Source organism: Mesoplodon mirus, assembly GCF_964341445.2.
Source record: "Mesoplodon mirus genome assembly, chromosome: 1".
Lineage (NCBI taxonomy): Eukaryota > Metazoa > Chordata > Mammalia > Artiodactyla > Ziphiidae > Mesoplodon > Mesoplodon mirus.
The window spans coordinates 8793262-8816867 of NC_138976.1; the positions used below are offsets into that span (position 1 = coordinate 8793262).

Here is a 23606-nt window from a genome sequence, read left to right on the forward strand (position 1 = left end):
CTTCCAAAGAGCTTCGGCCCTTGAACTCCAGGCTGCTTCCTCCCCACCACCCACGGCAACACCCCGCCCGACTTCAGGTCAGCAGGACAGCCTAACGGCTGAGGCTCAGGCTAGTGGCCGAGCTCTCGGTAGCCTCCAACATGGCTCACCAGTCCCTCTTTCAGGAAACTCATCAGCAGCCTCAAACAATGACCTCGTGCTTCTCCTCCTCCTGTCTCCTCGGCCTCTCTGGCCACCTCTGCTGGTTCCTTTCTTCTGCTCACCCCCTTCCAGAGCTGCCTCGCAGCCCCTCCCCCCAGGAACCCAAGGTGCTCAGAGGCCAGGCCCTGCCTCCCTCTCCAGCTTCAGGCCACCCTCCCCTGGCCCACACTTCGCGCTCCAGCAGCAAGAAACCAACCCAAACACAGGCTGCCGACCGAACCGACTGAGGGCCCCGCTCGCCACCTGCTTCCCGCAGCCAGGCCCGGCTCGGGCTGCCCCCTTTTGTTGCGACCTTGAGTCACAGCTAATCAAACTTTCAGATCCTTCACTCCCAACAGCTGAGAAAACATTAAGCAAGCAGCTCTGACATACATATGTTTATTTGTAAATTAAATATATGTTCTAAAGTACCGACACGTTCTATACATTACAAAACAAATGCAAACAGTTGAAGGAAGAGATAAAGATGAAATATGTTCAATTATTTTATTCTGTAATACAAAAAACTTTCCTTCTCATTATTAATAATAATTTTAGTGAGAGCAATGTGACTGCTATGCTTCCTTTGACAGAGTTTTAAATAAACTTTACATGGAAGTACGGCATATGTGCAGAAGAATGTATACAATAATACAATATCAGCGCACAGGTCAAAGGATTCCCGCAAAGTGAACATACCCGTGTAACAGCACCCAGATGGAGGAACATCACGAGCCCCCACCCACCCACCGCACCCGCTTCGATCTTTACCTGCCTCCCAGGGGTGGTCACCACTCTGGTTTCTAACAGCAGAGATTACTTCTGTCCGTTTAAACTTTATACGAATGGAGCCATACGGTACACAACCTTTTGTGCCTGAATGAACATTAGGCTTGTGAAATTCATCCTGATTTTTCATTTTTCATGGTTGTTCCTGAACTCAGACTGATCACAGGTTCCCACTGTGGGAGGTGACCCTGCATCTGTCCACTCTGCTACTGATGGACCCTGGGATTGTCTCCAGTCTGGGCTATAACAGGCGGTGCTGCTGTCACACTCTTGAGCGGTGCCACGTGGCAACACATTTGCATGCCTTCCTGTTGGGTGGATGCCCAAGAGCAGAACTGCTGGGTCATAAGGTGAGTACGTGTTCAGTTTTGGTAGATGATGCCAAACAGTTTTCCAAAGTGGCTAAACCAATTTACACCCCCACCAGCCGGGTATGAGCATTCTGGCTGCTCGGCATCTTGACCAGCACTTGATATAGTTTTTGTTTTTTTTTTTTTTCATTTTAGCCATCCTGGTCAGTAAGATATCACAAAGTAAGTATTACGATCACTTTTAAAGGAGACTGAAACCAGTGCTTCTGTCAAGCTCACAACACTAAGGTGAATCAGAGCAGGAACCCAGGTCTTCTGACTCCGAATAGCATACTGTTTCTACTTGCAATGAAATACTATTTCCAACATAAACACCCCAACAAGAGGCTAACGCACTGATAAAAAGAACGTGCTTATGGACTATGCCAATCCCAACACCTGACTCATGACAGGAAAGAAAGAATAAAAGGGTCTATTAACCCAACTTTGAAACAGACATATATAAAAAGTCTGGAGATGTTTCCATCCCTCGCATTTGTACAGTTCTTTAGAGTACAGACTGTGTTCACATGCATGATCTCTGGTTTGAGCAGGAATTTTATTCCTGCTTTTTCTGTTAATTAAGGTTTAATGTTATATCTTCTTTTCATAATCAATTCATTTGTATTCTATTTTATAATCATAATCACAATCATTTAGAAATAACTTTATATTTGAATGGTTCCACCCTGACTGCCAATCCTTTCCTACTCTGACTTGTCCATTCATGGGCTTTCATTTTGACTCACCTCTCAGTTACTGGACCATGCCTTCCAGTGATTTTTTCCCCCCAGGAATGGTGCATGGGTGTGGCAAAAGCTACACTCAAGGTGTGTCCTTGTAAGACTGAAATGAATTTCTGTTGCCATCAAATGTGAAATAAAACTTGGCTAAGTATGAAATTCTTGGGTCACAACCCTTCCCTCAAAACTCGATGAGTACTGCTCCACTGCCTCTGGCACCTGTGCTGTAGACAAGCCTGAGCCTAGCCTAGGTTTTTTTTTTCTTGGATTTAAAGGTTCCTTCTACCAGAATGTTAATGGTATCCTCTCACTATCCTTGAAATGAAAACAAAAACAAAAAACAAAAAAACTTCACCTGGATATCTGAAGTGTTAGCTAATTTTGTTACTTTTGCCTGGTTCATGATGAGCCCTTATAATTTATGGATTCAGGTCCTTCTTCGGTTCAGGAAAATTGAGGATTTGCTCTGGTCTCCAGTCTGGTCCATCATCCACATCTGCGGTCTCCTCTGTTGCTTTCTTGTCCCTTGTGAAACTGGCAGTTTGTCCTCCTCCTGACACCTTGAATTTCTGCAGTGCCAGTAATTTCAGTGCTGGCATGCGTGATTTATTTCCCCACGTTCTTTAAGTCCACAAGCTCCTGCTTCACCTCAGTCTGTTGACTCATCATTTCGTCTTTCATAGCATCTATAACTTCTCTGAGAGGACAAAGAAGATGATGTTTGAAATTTACTTCAGTTTACTGAGTAAAAGTTTGGAAACTTCTTTCCCAAAGCCTGATCTTCTCTATTTTTTGCACCCTTGTTTATTTCCCTTTAAACTGCTGAATCTTTTCAGTGGGTCCTCTCTAATTTAATTTTTCTATTTGTTCACTCTTGAATGAGGACAGATGAGACCTGGCCTGAGATTTATCCAAAAATAGTGCAGATGGGCTCCCCTTGGTCCCCTCTCCATTTACCCTGGTGGATTCAAAACTAAGGTCCAACACCATCTCCATCACTCATCAACGGTGACCACTCTTTAGTTAACGTCTTCACTTCTTTTGCCTATTTCCTCCTGTATAAAACTAGAAAGTTGAGCTAATCTTCAAATGTCTTTTAGCTCCACATTTTTATAATACTTTTATACATCATCTAGTTTTAAAATTTCATTAGTTTGGAACCAATTATCAAGGATTTTGCTAAGTATACGTATAAACAAAAAATACCCTATTTCTTTTTTTTTTTTTTTTTTTTTAATGAATTTATTTATTTATTTATTTGTTTGTTTATTTATTTATGTCTGAGCTGGGTCTTTGTTGCTGTGCACGGGCTTTCCTTAGTTGCGGCGAGCCGGGGCTACTCTTCGTTGCGGTACGCCAAGGGCTTCTCACTGCTGTGGCCCCTCTTGTTGCAGAGCATAGGCTCCAGGCACTGCGGGCTTCAGCAGTTGTGGCTTGCAGGCTCTAAAGCGCAGGCTCAGTAGTTGTGGTGCACGGGCCTAGTTGCTCCACGGCATGTGGGATTTTCCCAGACCAGGGCTCGAACCCGTGTCCCTGGCATTGGCAGGCGGATTCTTAACCACTGTGCCACAAGGGAAGCCCTACCCTATTTCTTAAGAAAGACTCGCTGTACTCAATTTTTAATTAAGAAAACCACAAATATTAAGCTCAAGAAACAGACTTCATTTGATTATACATAAGAAAAAAGAGAATTATAAATAATTTACCAAGAGCTAGCAGAGTACATGCCCCAGGGATGTACTGGGTATGAAATGTGTACAAGAGGCAAAAGCTAAACACAAGCAACTGAGAGCAGCCCTTCTCTCCCATTCCACCTCCCCACTGCACCTTCAGTCTTGTCTAGACACGGCACACCAGGTGGAAAGACTGTGCCAACTGACCGAGTCATGGCTGGGCCTGCCTTTCCGCAGCCCACAGCCATTCTACAGGGTAGTGTTTGACCGAGAGCTTCCCATTGCACACGCATCTCCATGCATCGTCCCATTTGATCCTGACAACACCTGTTGGGAGACTCAGTCCTCCGCGGTCTCTGGCACTCCAACCTGTCTTGGTGGGAGTGCCAAGAATGCAAGGTCCTGACCACCCTTTACCTAGGCCATTTCACAGGGTTGTGTTGCAGAGAGCAACCTTGAGAGATGCGATAATGTCTCCCTCAGGGACAAAGGGCAGCCTTGCTCACTGCCTGCCATAAAGCAGCAGGTTCCCCAGGCTTGTGTTTCTCAGGTGTGACACAAGGCACAGCATCCATCTGGGCCCACAGTGTCACCTCCATGGGACTTGGGGAAAGGGAAACTGACACACACTGATGCTTATGCTGGTAATAAAGTCCTTTGTCTGACTCAGGAGTTATACATACCAATAGATACCAAGTAGACAAGAAAGTTCTCCCTCCTAATTCCCCCTACTACCTGGTCCAGTAACCTGCCTCTCCTAGATCTTACTACAGAATCAATATACATCTCCCCACCTTTAACTCCATTTTTCTGTCCTTTACCTCAAACTCACCTAGAATCCACTGCGGTAGTGGTTAAGCTTATCAATTCTTTTCAGCATTGAAATCCAAATGCCCCAACATAATAATCATTCCTTCCCATGCTTCTGTATAACTCCTGATATCTCATGAATTTAGCTCCTGGGTAAGTTACCAATGAACTGACTTCTTTTCCATTCATCTGTTTTCCTGCTTTTACCCAAGCGCCATGTGGGATTAATAAATTATTGCCTTATAGTAAGTTGTGAAGGCTCAACCATTTATAGGCTCCACATCTGTTTAATGGGGCCAGTCATGGTGAGGCTGGTCCCCAATACCCATCCTCCTCTTCTTCTTCAGTAATAGAACTTCTGGTTTTTAGATGGACATATGGTTTCCCTGAATACAGGTTACATTTCCCAGCTTCCCTTACTGCCATGTGTGGCCATAAGACCGAGAGAAGGCCGACGGGATGCAAGAAGTGTCATGTGCAATTGCTGCAAAGTGGCCCTCAAAGGCTGCAATGTAGATGCAAAAGCTAGAGTTCCAGCAGCCACTCAGGCCACAAAGTGACCTTGGCCATCCCCAAGATCACCTCCCGATGGAACAAGACAGAAGGAACCTGGGTCTCTGACCACGTAGGCTCAATACTCTGAGCTGATTACCCTCCTGACTTCTCACACGTAAGACAGAAACTTCAATCTTATTTATGTCTTCATTATTTTGAGTTCTCTGTCATTCATACCCTAACCTACAGAAATGGCTCCCTCATAAAGAGAATGATAAAAGGTTATATGAGAATATGTATCACAATAGATACCCATTTTTATATTCCTCCAACAAAAGGGCAAGTGCTGTTTTTACACAGAGCAGGCAACTCAAACATTCACTGAAACAAACAGAATCTGGAAGAAAGAGGCCATTTCACTGCCTTAAAATTTTTTTTACCAATTTATTTTTCCAGATGAAGATCGCTATTTGATCAAGTTTCATAAAATGTATCATTGGAATTGCATTAAATCTTTACCAATATTTGGAGATATTGTCACTATTACTATGTTTAGACTTCCCTGGAAAGAGCCAGAAATTGATTGATTGACTCATTGATTTTCATCCTATCAATACAAACCATTTAATATGAGGCTACTCTGTAATAAGCCTATTCATAAAAATGAGACTTTGTGGAGTTGACAAACAGACCTGAGGTAAATAACCTCTCATGCCACCTCCCCCAGTGCCCACCGAACACTGAGGGAGGTGAAAGAGGTGGTGCCAATCTCTATCGTCACTAAAGACTAAGGCTAATGTGCTACTTTCTCCTCATCACCTCCAGCTGTTGACCCAGAATCCTCTTGCCTCGCTTCTTCACAGTCAATAACACTCCCCTGACCAAGGTTCCTGGGCCTGGGGCTTTTTCACCTTCCATCATGTAACCTTTCCTGTGATGCTCCACTGTCATCCTTATCCTCTCAGCGCTCCCGCCCGCCCGCAGGCGATGTTCACATGGCTGCCCCTGTTACTGCTGAAGTTTTTTACTTCACACACTTGCTATATGGGTGGGGTGTAGTCCAGTGCAGATACCTGCAGAGGTCCTCAGCTGGTGATGGTACCATCATCATCACTGTGACTACTGTCATTTACTGAAGCAACACTCTGTGACAGATACTTTGGTAAGCACCTTACCCGTAGGAATGTACCACTTGGTCCTTACAAAAATTCTCCAAGATGGGTATTGTTATCATTGGGTATTGTTTCAAGTGAGAAGACTGAGGCCCAAAGAAGTTAGATAACTTATCCAAGGACACACAGTCGATAAGAGTATCCTCCCTGGCTCTGGCAGCAAGCCCTTGGGCAAAGGCAGGATTTGAACCCAGCTCAGTCTGACCCCCTACTCTCAACCATTTCTTTATGTTCCGTCCCACAGAGCTGAACATGTTATGTTCTGTAAGGTACATGCACTCCCATCTATCCATCTATTCCCTTCTCTTCAACTAAGCATTGGGCTTTCTCAACTAAACAAACATTAATCCCTTTTCTTCTTCCTTTCCTGAGGAACAAACGGCTTCATACCAGGATGGTTGGCCCTGGTATTAAGGACAGCTACTTCCCTCCAGGTATCCCTGATCCTGCCTCACTGCTCCTCAGCTGTGGCTTTCAGCACCAGGGTCAGTGGTAAGCGGGTCTCTGCCTCCGCCCTACACTCCTAGGTCTTTGGGTTCAGGGTGATACTTACAACAGAGATGTTGGATCACCGATCAGTCTCCCACTGGCTCTCTCAGATTAAAGGCTCTTCCCCAGGTTCTGTTAGCTGATCTGAGGCATTCTGTCCTACCAGGGGGATAGAACTCCACTTTGACAACTTGGGACCCTCCCTCCACCAGCCGTCTGAGTAGATCTCAGGTCCTCTCATAACTCTAAGACCTTACTTGCAAGTTCTGGAAATTCTACAGCAGGCTCTTCCCTGTTATCCAAGCTCAGGACACATGGGGGACCAAGGATGCACTCCCAAGTCACAGGGCTCCCACACCACATTGGTCCAGGCCCAGTGGTTTCTCACCTTCAGAACTTCCTCCCACATGTCTGCTAGCTGCCTTTCCTGGGATCTAGACACATCCCCTTCCCACTGAGGTTGCAGACCCACCCTGAACCCCAGAATGCCAGATGGGGCCCCAACTTTCCTGCTTCAGGAGCCAGAGATTTCAGTCCGAAGGGCCAGCAAGAGAAGGCGGGGTGGATTTCTCGAGAAGGTTCTGAGAGAGGCTGAAGGGTTTAGAGGCTGGATGCAGAGCCTCCTCTGCAGAGTCTTTCTCACACACACACACACACACACACACACACACACACACACACACACGGAAGCAAAGGTCATTAAAACGACCTCTCTCATGTGGGAATGGCTCCGCTGTTAGGGAAAATAAGGGGGTTGGGGGTGGCACCAGAGCACTCAGCTTCCGGGGGGCAGGGGCAGAGGCCCTGCGGGGAGAGAGCTGGAGGGGATCCCGCCCCCACCAATTCCCACAGCATCACCTTCCTAGGCCGCTCCTCCCCCAGCTCTCCCACTGTGCCCCGGCCGCGCGCTGGCCCCCCCAGCAGTCCAGCCAGGACCTCTGGTCCCTACTCATAACCCTGCTGAGTAACTCCCACCTCCCCAAGGGCCACGGCTCTCTCTCCAGACCAGTGGGGCATCAGAACCACCTGTGAAAACCCTTCAACACACAGATGACCAGCCTCTCCCCCACAAACACCACGGAGGATTCTGCTCTGGTTCAGACCTCTCTCTGAGCTCCAGGCGAGTGGGCCAGCTGCCAGGTGCTGTCCCACAGGTGTCCCAAACTCAAAATGGCCAAAACCAAACTCACAACTTCCCCTCCCAACTCAACACTCCTCTCACGTTCCTTATCCTGTGACTGTCCGGCACCTCACATCACTAAGTGAGAAACCCTGGCACTGCCCGCCCGCCCTCCCATCCGCTAAATCTCCAAGGAGAGAGGCCTCTACCTCGGTTTCTCTCGAACCCACCTTCTCCTCTCCATCCCCATGGCTCCCTCACCCATCTCCCAAATGCCAGTCTCCTCCCATACCACCCATCCTCCACACCAGGAGTATATCTGAAGGAGTTTCTCTCCTCCTATAACTCTGGAACAAATCTCCACCGGCCACAGGAGAACGTCCGAACTCCTAAGCGCTGCCCGCGAGTCCCTCGGAGGACTGACCCCAAACCACCTTTCTGACCTGTTTCCTGCAACCCCACACAGCTCACCACACCTGAGCCGCAGCATGCTCTCTCCTGCTTCTGGACTCCTGTTATCTGTTTCCTCTGCCTGTGTCCCCCTGCACCTGGGACACAGAACATCTATCTTTGAGATCCTGTGAGTCTGACTTGGTGCCATGAGCTTCCACTTCCACTACTTACCAGCCCCGACACAACATCCTCGTCATTTATTTACTCCCATCTGTCGGCTGGTGGGCTCCTGAGGGCAAGGACTGCAGTGCCAGGCCCAGCTACACGCTCAGTAAGTGTTTACTTCATGAGTGAAACCACTAATGAGATCAAGGTGTTCTTCCACCCCCTCAAGAAGCAAAGGAAGCAACCAATCTTTAAAGCAATAAAAACAAGGCCAACTGCTATCTGGGAAACCATGGCAGGTAATGTTTCAGTAACAGATGCTTTTGGCGATAGATGGGAGTTCTGAAAAAGAAGAGTCAGCAACGACAGACTCTGTCGGGCGTTTCCAGCACAGGTCAAGAAAGCAATGCCCTGACCACTGGGCCGTGAGCGCTGCAGAGTCCCCTCACGCTCAGGGCTCTGACCACCCGGGCTGTGTGACTTCGCGAATTCACCACACCCTTGCCCCAACTGGGATCACGACACATGCAGCCGCCACCTCTTCACCTTGCAACTCCAACTCCTCTTTCCTCTGGGAAGCTGTCTCTGGCCACCCATCTGGTTTATGGCCTCTGAACACCTTGTACTCTTCTTTTACAGCCATTGTCAGTGCTGTAATTAATCTTTCGTACACTTATTTGTTACGGTTTTTGTACTTATTTTTATACTTACTTAACTTCACTACTAGACTGCGAGCCAAAAGACAGCAAGGACCAGACTTGTCTTTTTCCTCTACTGCAGCCCCACACTCGGCACAGTGCTAGCACTCAGCAGGCCCTGAACAAGGACTGGATGGATGCGAGGGTGGGTGGGTAGATGGATGGATGGACGGCGGATGGACAGATGGACTGGCAGGCAGGCAGGTCTGGAAGACAGGGAAGAACAAGGAATAAGGCTGCCTTTCGTGACTGGTACAAGAGTTTAATAACATCGAGCTCTCTTTACTCTGACGCAACCCTCACAAAGCAACCTCAGATCTTAAAACTGGGGCTTTCAGGGCTTCCCTGGTGACGCAGTGGTTGAGAGTCCACCGGCCGATGCAGGGGACACAGGTTCGTGCCCCGGTCTAGGAAGATCCCACATGCCGCGGAGCGGCTGGGCCCGTGAGCCATGGCCGCTGAGCCTGTGCGTCCGGAGCCTCCGCGACGGGAGAGGCCACAGCAGTGAGAGGCCCGCATACCGCAAAAAAAAGAAAAAAAAAAAAATGGGGCTTTCCCACTAACGAAAGGATGCACACACACTGGGGATATTCCTATTTACTTGGAAAGCAGGTGTCAGAGCAAAGTGACACACTTGGCATTCTGGCTTCATACCCAGTGATCCTCCTATAATACCAGGCTGCTCTCTCTGTTCCACAAGTATACTGGCTATATTGATAAAAGTAGGTTCCAATAACCTCTCAGCCCCCTAACATCATGATGAAACCCCCTAAGATCAACACGCATATTGCTAGCAGACCACAAGAGGCACTGCCTTTTCTCAGCCAGCCACCATCACCGAATACTGGTGCTGGGCACCAAGTCAGGTGTTAGCTCCTCTTCCCCAGTCACACTGTAGATTCAACAGGGGACCCGGAAGCTGAGGTTTTCGTCAGAGAGAAATGCTTCTTCATGGACATGGTCTATGAGCAACGTTACATGACCTGCAGGCAGCTACTGAGAAACTGCAACATACAAATGGATGGGTTTTACAGGTGGAGAATCAGTACGCCTGAGTATGAAACCCTGGCAAAGTCCCCATCCTCATGTGGAGAGTAGGAAGCGTGGACTCAATGATCTCTAACCTTCAGATCAGACTGACACTACAACTGGTGAGCACAACGGCCACAGCAATGCTCACTGCAGAAGAGCCCCGTGGCAGGTATACCCAGAGATAAATTAGAGAAATAGGCTAACTGAAGCAACCAGCATCTTTTGAAAACAGCAAAGTAATGCTACATATCAATCAGCAAGTAACTTCTAATTTTATCAAAAAGCTTCCCAGAAAGAACAAATTCTAATCTTAGTTATCAACTAATCAGCACATGCATCAATCCCGTACCTTCGCTATTTATAAGAAAGATCAGGGTTTCCTGGTCCCTAGAATGAAAGCAGACCTTAAACCCATCACCCCAAACTGAACACAACTCTTCAAATTCAATTATCAGGAACATTAAAACAACTAAAACCAAGAGAAACTATTACAAGTACCTTTTGTCCATGAATCCCTGTTTCCCTATCTCACCTGTGATTCTTCCAATGTGTGTCAGAAACCACACCTCAAGGCAGCCCGGGCTGTGAGAAAAGACTCCTGAGGAGCCCTCTGTGTCTCCCATAGCTCCATCTTGGGCAATTCCTTCACCCTGTCTGAGCTTCCATTTTCTCCTCCACACACCAAAGCCCGCCCCACCTACCCTGCAGAATCATTATGAGGCTAAAGACACAGGTATCAGAGACTTTGTAAAGTGTTGAAATATTTTATAATGAAGGGACCTCAGATCCAACAACCTTCTCATTTTATAGATTCAAATCAGTCACTGGGCACTCACCCTTTATTTCATTTGTCCATTTAACAAGCATTTATGTACTACTTGCTACGTGCCAGATGCTACGGCAGGCACTGAGGACAGGACTGTGAGCAAAGCCACAGTCCATGGTGTGACGGGACTGCACACCCTGCACCGGGGAGCTGGACGTGAGGAACAACAGTTACACCAGTGACACGGAAGAGCACGTCGTTACACCCGCGGGCCATGCAAACGATTTGGGTTTTTTCTAAGAGAAACCAGAAGCTACTGAAGGGATTTAAGCAGAGGGAACAACACACTCAGATCGTTCTGGCTGCCGAGCACTAGCCCTGGGCTAGGCCCTGAATACAGTGGGAAGAAGAAATGCAGACTTTGACTCTGCAAAGTCTGGTGGGGGAGTCACAGGAAGCCGAGGCTGCTACACGCCAGAGCAGGGCTTTGTGGGAGCCCCGTGGGAACACTCCTAAATGCCAGTGGCCTGAAAGTGCTGGAGATATGGTACCTAGAAAGAAAAAACAAAACACAGCTACAGGGAGGGCACAAAATAAAAAATATCTTAAAATAGTGAAAGTCACTAATTCCACATAAGAGACTTTATTGCCACAAAAAGAGACACAGCAAATTCTCCTGAATTTATTAACTTGTTTTCCATAAATATTTAATCACTCAGAAATGTATCAAAAACACAGATTCCCCTTGACCTACTTATCAAGCTTATACAAGAATGGGTGAGAATTACTGTATCCAATAAATACGAATTTAATTACATTCGTTACTCTTTCTTTTGTCTCTAATAAGATGATTTTCAAAGAAACCTTTGACTGTTGAGGCCAAACATTTACATTTTCTTCTGATTACTCAAGTTAACTGTCTTAACCTTAATATAAAATCTGATAATAAAAATATTTAAATCCTAAAGAGGGAAAGTATAATGTTGCATAAGTTTATATTAAAGTCCCATTTATTTACATGGAATCACAGAACAGTGAAATAGAAAGTACTTGGGAAACCAGCCTTCAGTTCCTGGACAGGTCTGAGACAAGGCCCACGCTTGGGGTGACTCCACCCTCCCCCTCATCAGCACCTACTGCTTTTGTGGGCGTCAAGGCTTGCGTGCACAGTCCCAGTGCAGGCTGAGTACTGCCTGCCACCCTGGGTGCTCCCACCAGCCCTCACCACCAAGTAACTCTGAGCTTTAACACATTCCTTGTGCAATAACTCACATAACTTCCACAGGCAATAAGTTAACATCCCCTGCAAAAAAACAAGCATCCTGACAGCCCTCTAACAATGGGTTAAGAGAAGATTATTCTAGCTCACGCTGACTGGATGCTCATGAAGTGCAAGCACTATGCTAAGCCCTGTTCCTCGTCATCTCCTTGAAGTCCTGTAAGAACCAGATGGAGGTAAGTACCATCACACTTCCTGTATTGATGAGGAAAAGAGGAGTGGTCACCTGCCCAAAGCCAGAGGGTTTGTGAGTAGGGTCAGGACACAAACCCACACAGGCCTGACTCCAGAGTCTGCTGTAAGTGCTCCCCTGTCTGCCTCTTTGACGCTCAGGAGATAAATCTCCTTTGAAGAACACAATGGATTTGAAAGCTCTGCAGAAAAACCAGGGAAGAATGTGCCTCTCCACGTCTTCATGGTCTCTGCTCTCCTCAGTAAGTGCAGGTGAGACAAGCCTGACTCATGCCTCCCTTTGGGGAAAAGCCGTGGAACTGCTCAGTGCAGGGGGTCAAAGAGAAGGTGCTCGCGATGGAGCTGGGCTAGAACCACCTGTGAGAAGAGCTCATGCAAAAACGGGGGAGGAAACACCTGTGGGCCTGTAAGGAAAGTCCCAAGGACTCCTTGAGCACTCTGTGACTTCAGAGCTGGTTTCTCAGATACCTTGGCCATCACCTTCACCACCAACTGGCACCGTCTACACTAGAACCTGGAGAAAACAGCCAAACAGGTGCTTCCTGGTGCTGCCCCAGCACCAAGGATAAATAAAAGACAGTGAGCACTCTGTAAGCATCAGCTTCCCGTCAGGCACCACGCTAAGCAGCCCACGGCGTTATTCCACGGAATCTTCAATGACAGCCCCCAGTAAGGGAACCCTGCCATCCCCATTTTACAAATCAGTTAACTGAGACTAAGAGTGGGGAAGACACTGGCCCGAGGTCACAGAGGTTGTGTGTGGAGGAGCCAGAATTGGAACCCAGATCTGGCTCCAGAGTGTGAATCTGCTTGGCCACTTCACTCGGGGTCCTCTGTCACCGCCAATCCCCTCCTGGTCACATTCTGTTTGCACGTGACTCCTCCACCAACCATCCGCTCCCCAAGGGCAGGATGGAGCTCCTTCATCTCCATGTGCCCAGCACTCAGCAGAGGGCTTGGCCCAAAGCAGGAGCGCAACAAGGCTGGTGGATGGATGCCCACAGGAAGGAAGTGGCCCCAGGATGGCCCTCACAGAAGCCAACCCAACCAACTCTCCCCATCCCTGATCAGAATCTAAAGACCATCTACTCAGCTCCCTGAGGCCTGCTCCTCCGCAAGTCCACCTCAAGGGAAGGGTCAGCAGCCACACTTCTGGGGAAGGGGGAGGTGGGCTTCAGCAAGTATGAGCAGTTCATTTTCCGATTTGTCCTTCTTTCTGTTTCCCCATCTTGTCCTGGAGCATCTGGAGCAAATAATTCTTCCCTCTCCCACCCCTAAGACTTTGTAGGACAAGTATCGCCACTCAGACCCAAAGCCTACCACTAGTATATGGCACATGTGTGTCTCAGTCAGCACTCAAATACTTGGGGAATGAAGCACTAGAGTCCAGAGTCTGGGATTCACCAGAGACCTATCAATAAGAGTCTGCCAACGTTCGGTAGCATGACCTGTCTGAGCAGAGGTCCATCACAATGTCCACCAAGAGCCCACCCTGGAGACTCAGAAGCAAAGAAAGCAGGAAACTTTCCCTGTGCAGGGAGGAGACACAGGCATAGAATAATGCATGCAATAGTGAGGCGCATGATCTGGTCAAGGTGTACACACAATGAAAGCCAAGGGAGCACAGACAGGAGTGGTCACTTGTAGAGGAACTGAGTAGATTTCACAGAGAAGGGAAAAGTTGAACTGAGAAGCCATTCCCAAACCACCAAGGGAAAGTCATTGTTTCCTGCCTCCCTGAGCCCCATACTGCTCACCTCCCCACCGCTAAGCCCTGTTCTGTCATCAGTGACTTGTGTGCCTGTCTCTCTGCACAGTATGTGAGCACCCTGAGGGCAAGGACTTTGGGCATTCTCCATGGCTCACCCTCAGCTGTCCAGTAAATATCTGCTAACAAAGAATAAGAGTCTAGTTTAGATTATTAATAACACAGCAGCTACCTCTTCTTGAGCACCTACGATGACCTATTACTGCAAGTACTTTGCATACATGATCTCATTTCTTCTACACAAAAACCCCAAAAGGCAGATCCTATTATCACCATCCATTTTACAGATAAGGAAACTGAAACGCAGAAAGATTAGGTAAATTGCCCCAAGTCATACAGCCAGTAAGTGACAGAGCCGGACTTTGAATCATGGGCTGAATGAAAAATCAGTTTTCAATTACTAGTGAACAAATCCCTTTTCCTTTCTCTTTCTGTGTCTGCCTTGCATCCAGATACATGGATTGCCCTTTAGTCTATTGTTCACTGGAACCAAAGCCATTTCTTTCCTAGAGAAAAACAAGGGCTATCTCTTGTTAGTCTTCTAAACAATGACTGCTAACCATTACTGAGTAAACATCATGGAGGGGTGGGGGAGCGTGGAGACACAAAATTGTGCTTAAGATATCAGTCAAAAACATCTATTAAGGAGGAATTGTATGTACCAATTGGAACATTTTCCAATGTTGGAACAATTTCCAAATAGATCAAGTAAATAAATAAAGGAACAAGAGTACGTATAGGATGCTATTCTTTGTATAAGAGAAAAAATATATAACAAAACAAGAAAATGGTAATAGTGGTTGTCACTAGGGAGAAGACTGGGAACTGGCAGCTTGAGGCAAGAAAGACACTTTACAATTTGTCCCCCTTGAACTACTTGTCTTTTTAAAAAAAATCCATGTGTGATTTTTTTAATTCTTAAAAAAAATAAGACAAAAACACCATTTAAAGAAACTCCTTATTGCCAGGCCTTTTCCAAATGCTCACATACATATGACTGCAACCATGAAAAAAACTTGTATGTTTATGAAAAACTGGGTGAGCTTAATTTGTGGTGCAATAGGACTGTGAAACAACTTTTGTCTTTCATGTTGAGCTTCACTAATTTCACTATAAAGTTGTTGCAACATTTTTTTCTGCAGTAAATAAAATGCACTTTGAAGGTGCAGATATTGCATACATATAAGCAGCAGAGATAATCCGCCATACCTTTTTCTGAAAGTCCTTCATCTGTCCCTTTGACAAGTATTTAATGAGCACCTACTATGTGCCAGGCAAAGTGCTCAACAGGTTTTTGTTTTTGTTTTTTAAGATGTTGGGGGTAGGAGTTTTTATTAATTAATTAATTTATTTTTGCTGTGTTGGGTCTTCGTTTCTGTGCGAGGGCTTTCTCTAGTTGTGGCAAGCGGGGGCCACTCTTCATCGCGGTGAGCGGGCCTCTCACTATCGCGGCCTCTCTTGTTGTGGAGCACAGGCTCCAGACGCACAGGCTCAGTAGTTGTGGCTCACGGGCCTAGTTGCTCCGCGGCATGTGGGATCCTCCCAGACCAGGGCTCAAACCCGTGTCCCCTGCATTAGCAGGCAGATTCTCAACCACTGCGCCACCAGGGAAGCTCTCAACAGGTATTTTTAAAAGAAGAGCTAAACAACAGGTCACTAGCTTCCTCCCTCCTGCCTTTCGGGAAAACGTGACAATGAGAAGGCCAGAGCTGGGATCACTCTTGATGTTCCCGTATTCTAACACCATCCTCACTCAGCTAAGAAAACTGAGGCCTGGACAGGGGAAGGGCTCTGATCAAGGTTACATAAGAAGTGAAGGCCTCAAAATGACTTGTCCTGCTCTCCTCACATGCGACATGCTGTTTTGTTGTGTTGAAAGATGGGCAGTCAGGGAGGGGCAGAAACATACCCTAACACTGACAGCCTACTATATCTGCTTTCACAGATCTTGTCAAATTTATTCTTCATAACAACCTCTCAAGGTGGACATGATTATCCTTGTCTTACAGATAAGGAGATGAAAGCTCTGAGAAGCTAAGAAACTGGTGTATAAGGCTTCAAACACGTATCTCTCTGACTTCCGAGCCAGAGCTCTGACCCTCCATGCTGAAAAGGAAAATCAGGTAGACGGGAGCCACACCACAGAGAGCCCTGGATGCAAGATTTTCCATTAACGAAGTTTCTCTCTCAACCCTGGATGCTGTCAGTCCAACACCACCAATCACAAAGCCAGTCCCCTCATTACCCAACACATTTTCTAGCTCTTGTGTGCCACCAAGTTTGGGCTTTCCTTTTAACCCACAGAGCATGATGGTCACCCAGAGCGCAGCAATCTCTGAGAGACATGTACATCGTTTCTGCTGGGACAGAATGGGATCATTCACACATGCTGCTTTTAGAGCCTCTGGGTGCCTGCCACACAAGCACGGGCCCCAGTAAGGACCCATCCCTTAGATGCCATCCCCATGATGCCACTGGGTCACCGCCACACCAGGTGGTAGTGAGAGAGGCCAGCACCATGGGGGTTGGTCCCCCAAAGTCCCACAGCATCTGAAGTGAAGAAAACTGCAGGCCAGTACAGGAGAAGCCTCCTCCTGCTTTCTCTTCTGTGCCTGCAACACAGGCAGCAGGAATTAGTCACACTGCTAGTGAGCAGAGGCACTGTGCAATGAAAGGTCACACGTATGGGTATGGGACACCCTTCCAAACAGGAGGGAACCCCATCACCTCGCTTTCTTCTCTCTGCCCGGTAGAAGCCTAACAAAGTTCTGGCATTCCCCTACTGTGGGTGTCCTCCTTCTGGCATGTGGTAAAATCAGGGTCATACTTGGGTGGGGAGGGGAAATTCCATAAGGCTCAAGTCTAAGCCTCATGCTCCAGTTCAGAGTCCTCACTGGGGCTGGGGTCTAAAGGTCAGCAAACAATGAAATGTTCCTGTGCTTTCCATCTGCCACAGCTCCCTCAGAGGCCTCACGGGGAGCAGCAGTCACCATCTCACCACAAACCTCACCCCAACCTCAAGCAAGCAATGGTCTACCGATTAGAAATCCCCTCCTCTTTCGACCCTCAGTCTCCAAACACAATCTGCCCATGGGCACAGAGGCAGCAGACTCACAACTTTACCCGACGATGTGCCCAGTAGGCACTGTTCCATCCCATCCTCACAAGGCCCCTGAGAGGCACACAAGGCAAGAACCAGGATGCTCACTTTGCAAAGGAAGAAACAAAGCTCAGAGAGGTGAGAGACTCTCCAGGTAACACAGAGGTAAAAGCTTCTGAACCCTCACTCCTGTTCTGCCCGCTCACCAGGCTGCCATTTCAGTCTTTTGGAGACGACCACTGTTAAGATTTGCAGCAACATCTGGTACCAGGAAACAGCAAGCCAGAACCCTTCAAGCTTCACACTAACTACTCTGCCAGCACACACATTCCTCAACAGCTGATGGAATGAAAGCCAACCGCCCCACCAATCTAGGAGACAGGAAAAGCCCCCGAGACTGAAAAACGGGGCGCCCCACTTAAGGGCACGGCGTGGCATGGGGGAAGCCGCCGGCCTAGTAACCAGGGCAGCTAAGACCCAAGTCCGACTCAGGAGACGCACAGGCAGGCCTAGCCGGCCCTTCCGGCCCAGCCGCAACCTCGAAGCCTCCAGAATCCTCAGAGAGCCCAAAGCTCCTGCTTCCACTCAAACTCCCTGGACAGCGGGGAGGGCGGCTTTCCCTTTTCCCGCGACCACTCACCCTTTGCCCGCTTCTTACCTGGGGCCCCGCTTCCGGACCTGCAACCACTCGGGGCCCCGCCCCCCACCAATGCAGGTCTCCCTAGCCCCGCCCCCTGCACCTGTGGTTTCCTCAGGTCCGGTCTCTCCGCCCGCTTTGGCCTCACCTCGCAGCCCCCTCCCCCGGTAAACCTGTGGTCCCACCCGGCCCCGCCCCCCGCACCTGCAGCCCCCTCGGCCCCTCCCAGCTGCCTCCTCCAGCCCCGCCCCCCGCACCGGCGGCCTTTCCCCACCTCCACCCCCACACCCGCTGTACTCCATACCAAAACCCCCATCCCCTCCACACACCTAAAGCCGCCGGCCCGGTCCCCGTGCCCGAGACCGCCGGACACAATCCCCACACACACCCCTGCCCCGCCCCCTGCCCCGAGGCCCCTCCCCGGCCCAGCGGCCCCTCAGGGTCCCGCCCCACACACCTGCAGCTCCCTCCGGCCCGGCCCTCAGGGCCCCGCCCCGCCCCGCCAGCCGCTCCTCTCACCGCTCGCTCTCGCCGCCGCCGCAGTCCCGGCCGGTCACCTTGACGCGGGCCGCAGTGGCTGCCGCCGCCTCCTCATGGCCCTGGGAGCGGCCCAGGCGGCAGCGGCGCCTTCGCTCGGAGGCCGGGGCCGGGCCAAGCCGGGCCAGGGCCGGGCGCAGCTGGAGCGCGGGCCGACGAAGGAGCGGAGCCGGCGCCCAGCCGCAGTAGGAACCGTCCTCTCCTGGGTCTGAGCGGCGGGCCGCTCAGCCAATCGGCACGCGGCGCCAGACCAGTCTCCCCAACCAGCTCGTCGCAGAGGCGGAGACACGCAAATCGACCGGCTGGGCGCGCCAGTGCGCAGCCGCTGCAGCCTAGGTCCTCCCTGGCCTCGGCCTCCGCTGCAACCTTCGGACGTGGTCTCCGCCTGCAAGGATGCTCAGCTGCCCGCACACCCTCCTCAGCGCCCCGCCACGCCCATCCCCTTCCTAGAAATAGCAGCGCATCTTATTCCCCATACATCCTTCCAGGCCTCATACAATTTACACTTGAAACCTCTACCTAGGATTTATTGTTTTCAACAAAAAATGGTTTTGTGAGAAACATCACCTTAATGCCCATTCTTTACAACTCGGAGGTAGGCACAGAACACAGAACGTCAGAGCCAGAAGAAACCTTCGAGAGCCTCGGGTCCAGCCCATTTATTTTACAGCTGGGCAAAATTAAGCCCCTCAAGGTGAAGGGACTTGCCCAAGACCACACAAGTGCTAAGCTGAGAAATGAGGTTGTCTGTTGTCTCTCTGCTCTCAGATTCTTTACTCTGCCACGCACGATGAGGTGAGCAGAAGGGTTAAGTCATTTGATTAAAGTCGCAGAGGTAAGTTGTAAAGACAGTTGAAGCCAGTTCTGTGAAGCCCTGTAAGTCAGAACCACAGAAAATCTCTGCTCGGCCTCCCACAGAAAGGAGGCCCTATGTCCTGCGTTACTCTGAATGATTCTTGGACACACAGACAAGTAGAACGTCATTTTGACAATTTTCAAATTCATTTTGCAGTAACATCAGCGTATGGAAAGATTTGGTTACTGTCTTCCCAAAGCTTATGGAAGAAAAAGAGAGAAACAAAAAGAAAAGAAACAGAGTCAGTGGAAATTAAACCATTTCTGAGTCTTCAGGAGTCTCTGAGGGAAATTTCTGCCATGTTGCATTAAGAAAGAATCATCAACAAAGAAGATACTTAGCTATTTTACTTAAAGAGAACAAGAGACAATGTAATGCAATGGTTCATTCTGCTCAGAGCCTTTGGATTCAGAAATGCACAGGGTCGGTGTTGAGTGCAAACTCTGGGGACTTTTGACTGCCTGAATCCAAACTCTGCTTCTGCCACCAGCAAGCTGTGTGTAAGTAAGCAAGTTATTTAACATCTCTGTGCCTCTCTGTTTCTTTATTGAAAAATAAATATGCTGAAAATAGCACCCTCTTCAGAAAGGCTGCTGGGAGCGTTCAATGAGGTGACACATGGAAGAAGGCCTGGTACCTAACAGGAGCCGATGCAGGGGACATGGGTTCGTGCCCCGGTCCGGGAAGATCCCACATGCCGTGGAGCGGCTGGGCCCGTGAGCCATGGCCGCTGAGCCTGCGCGTCTGGAGCCTGTGCTCCTCAACGGGAGAGGCCGCAACAGTGAGAGGCCCGCGTACCGCAAAAAAAAAAAAGTTAAACATAGGGTTACCATGTGATCCAAGAATTCCTAGGTATATGCCCAAGAGAAAGGAAGACATATGTCCATATAAAAAACTGGTACACAAATGTTCACAATATCCCAAAAGTGGAAATAACCCAGTGTCCATCAGCTGATAAGTGGATAAATAAAATGTGGTATATCCATACAATGGAATATAAAAAGAAATGAAGTACTAATGCATGCAGTAACACGGATGAACCTTGAAAACATGCTAAGTGAAAAAGCCAGATCACATATGATTCCATTTATGTAAAATGTCCAGAATAGGCAAATCTATATAGAGAGTACATTTGTGGTTGTCTAGGGCTGGGAAGATACAAGAATTGGGAGTAATGGCTAAGGCATGTGGACTTTCTTTTTGAGATAATGAAAATATTCTAAAATTGGTGATTGCACAACTCTGTGAATATACTGAAAGCCATTGCATTGTACACTTTTAATGGATGAATTATATAGTGTATGAATTTATCTCAATAAAGCTGTTTTTAAAAGTTATCAGAAAGTCTGATCAGTCATGTCACTCCTATGCTCAAACATTGTGTAACAGGATGTGGAGAGGATCTTAGCTGCATCTGCTAGGGTTCAGATCACCCACAGTGAAAATGTGGTGTGCTGGTGGAATGGGCCAACTCTAAATGAGGGGAAGGAACTTTTGAGCCAGGGGAGGAAAGGAGGGCTGGAAAAGTCACCAAGGCCAGGCCAGCTGCCTCCGCACAGGCTTGTATTTCACGGAGAGCCAAGCTTTGGGACAGTTCAAGGAGACGTTTTCATTAGAGATGTTGATCAACAAGGAAGCTGTGGTAAACAGACTCTAAGGTGGCCCCCATAATCCTCACCTCCCAATGTCTATGGGCTTGTGTGATCCCCTTCCCTGAGTGTGGGCAGGACCTGGCTTGCTTCTAACCATCAGAATAAGGCAAAGATTTTAGGTTGCATGTGATTATGTTACATAAGTTGTAAACCATCTAGCTAGGAGACGCTCTCTTGCTGGCTTTGAGGATATAAACAGCCATGTTGTGAGCTGCCCTGTGGAGAAGATCACCCAGCAAGGAGCTGAGAGTAACCTGCAGCCAACAGCCAGCAAGAAACTGGGGCCCTCAGTCCAGCAGCCTGCAAGGAACTGAATGGTGCCAATGATCATGTGAGCTCAGAAGCAGATCCTTACCCTGTCAAGCCTCAGATGAGACTGCAGCCCCCGCCAACATGTTGAGTATATCCTTGTGAGACCCTGAAGCAGAGGAACCAGCTAAGCCCTGCCAGACTCTTGACACACAGAAACGTTGACTAAGCCACTGCCCAGCAGGCAAAGAGGATGCCCTCCTGTTGGAACACAGAAAGTCCCTGGAACAAGGTGGTGGCTCAAATGCTAATGATTTCACTGGCAGTGACCTGGGTGGTGATATTTATCCCCGTGGAGGAGGATACTGTGGTTGGTGCTATGAGGCCAGTGTTTGAAAAACATGGGGAGGATAATGCCTACAAAGACAGAGGAAGTTAGATGGCTGGTTAAAGCTATGTTTTATTACAGAAGGATGATGAGAGACCGAGAGCTGTTCAGGAGCCGTTAATGGCTAAGTGTGACAGCCAGAGAGTTCTGGAGGTAGCTTACAAAGAGGCTCTCATCACCTATGTAGTGGAAGGACAGACACACTGAGTGGCAGGCTGAAAACCTGACTATTAGAGTCTAGAGCTCCAGAGATATTTGCTCAGCCAAGGCAAGTCTGTTTGGTGAAGGTCAGAGCCCTGGTGGGGAAAACCTAGGACTCTAAATAATGGAATGGAGACATCTGGATGGATGTTCCTGGGGATGTTGACTCTGCAGCATGAACCCCAAGCTCCTTCGGGCTTGCACACTTTTCTTTATTAAGAACCGGAGCTACCACTGTGCTGGCAGGGGCTACAGAAGCCCTTCCCCACAGACAGCAGGTGTCCCTCCCAGCAGTGCTGCCCCTACCTCCTCTCCAGGTGGCCGGGCTGGTAACTAGGGTTAAATCTCAGCATAACCTGGCTGTTGATGCCCAGGGCCTGATAAGGAAAAAAAATAGGCTATATACCTGAAGAATGGAAGAATTAGCCAGCATGTACTGGCAGAAGCCAGGGGAGTACCCCTGGGGTTGAATTTTGAGGGTGCTTGATCAAGGAAGCTGGAATGTAAGAATAGATAAGCAAGAATTCATTGGGGATACTTTCTCAGGACATGGGATTTAAAACCCTAGCAAGGACTCCAGCTACTGGAGTGACTCTTAGAAGCCTGGAAAGAAGCGATGGCCAATTCTCAGTAAAGCAGAAATACCTAATTGCCCTGGAAGATGGTAGACAAGGTGGCCATGAAATGGTCATACAGTCGATCTTCATTATTCATGTTTCCATATTTGTGAATTAGCCTAGTGCTAAAATTTATTTGCAATCCAAAAATCAACATTTCCAGCACTGTCAAGGTCATTCACAGACAGGCAAAAATTTGAGTCACCCAATGTGTGTCTGGGCAGAGGTCAAATGAGGTGACACTCTGCCTTCTTGTTTAGCTCTCACACTGTAAACAACTGTCTTTTTCATGATCTATTTAGTGCCACGTTTTTCACATTTTTGTACTTTTTCTTGGTGATTTTGCTGTTTAAAGTGGCCCCCAGGCATACTGCCGAAGTGCTGTCCAGGGTTCTAAGCACATCTCAGTAAGATGTGCCTTACTGAGAAAGTGCATGTGTTAGATGAACTTGGTTCAGGCATGAGTTACAGAGCTGCTGGTTGTGAGTTCCGTATGAAAAGATCACCAGTATGTATCACGTAAGGTGTCTTTAAAGAGAAACACACAGAAAACAAGGGTATGTATTGATTGGTTGGCAAAAATGTTGTGACTGGTGACTCAAAAGAACCTAACCCTGTATTTCCCCTAGGAGCAATGGTTCAGTATTCACTAACTTAGTGTTCTCAGCGACTTTATAGGGCATAATTCCTGAGAATAACGAGTCAACTCTACCTCTCACTGGTAGAGTCTAACTAGTAACCCTTCTGGCAAGGAATGCTGGGAAATGTAGCTCTCCTAAGCGTCCAGACCTTGAGATACATGGGAGGGTATAGAAGAAACAGGGAATGGTTCTAAGTTGCTACAGACAAGCCAGTACAAATATGTTAAACCATTAAACATTCAAGAAATGTTAATGGTTGCCCCAAGGTTTACAATATATATCTTTAGTTAATCAGATCCTATCTTCAAATAATATCATTTCTCATGGAGTGTAAGGACCTTATTACCCTGAGGAAACATGTAATGATGGAAGAGAGGAGCGCCTGTTCCCAGGGCTGAAGGGACAAAGGAAAGTAAGAGTTCTGATCACCAATTCCACTGTGTGGGAGGGGGCGTGGTTTTCCCCACACCAACTGGCAATTCTCCAACACCATCTGGGTCCTACAGTTCAACTCAATTCCACAGGTTAAGGGCTCAGTCCCACAGGAATGTCTGACTTCAGCCACCAATCGAAAGTCCAGGTTGTTACCTGCTTCTGACCAACTGGCTATAATC

At 48.2% G+C, this 23606-nt stretch overlaps 1 protein-coding gene across 7 annotated transcripts in view; it reads right to left on the minus strand.

Moving 5' to 3' along the window:
• The window catches only part of RALGPS1 (Ral GEF with PH domain and SH3 binding motif 1), a 289045-nt gene extending 270496 nt beyond the window's left edge, over window positions 1–18549 (minus strand). For 6 of the 7 annotated variants that reach the window (XM_082622855.1, XM_082622854.1, XM_082622856.1 and 3 more), the window contains exons 1-2: window positions 18371–18549; window positions 9091–9283 (exon numbers count right to left, since the gene is read on the minus strand). The gene's annotated coding sequence lies outside the window, so the exon portion shown is untranslated. Of the gene's footprint in view, window positions 1–9090; window positions 9284–18370 lie in introns of those variants that run through there. The other variant, XM_082622858.1, reaches the window with a different exon arrangement.
• Between the last annotated feature and the right edge of the window lie 5057 nt (window positions 18550–23606).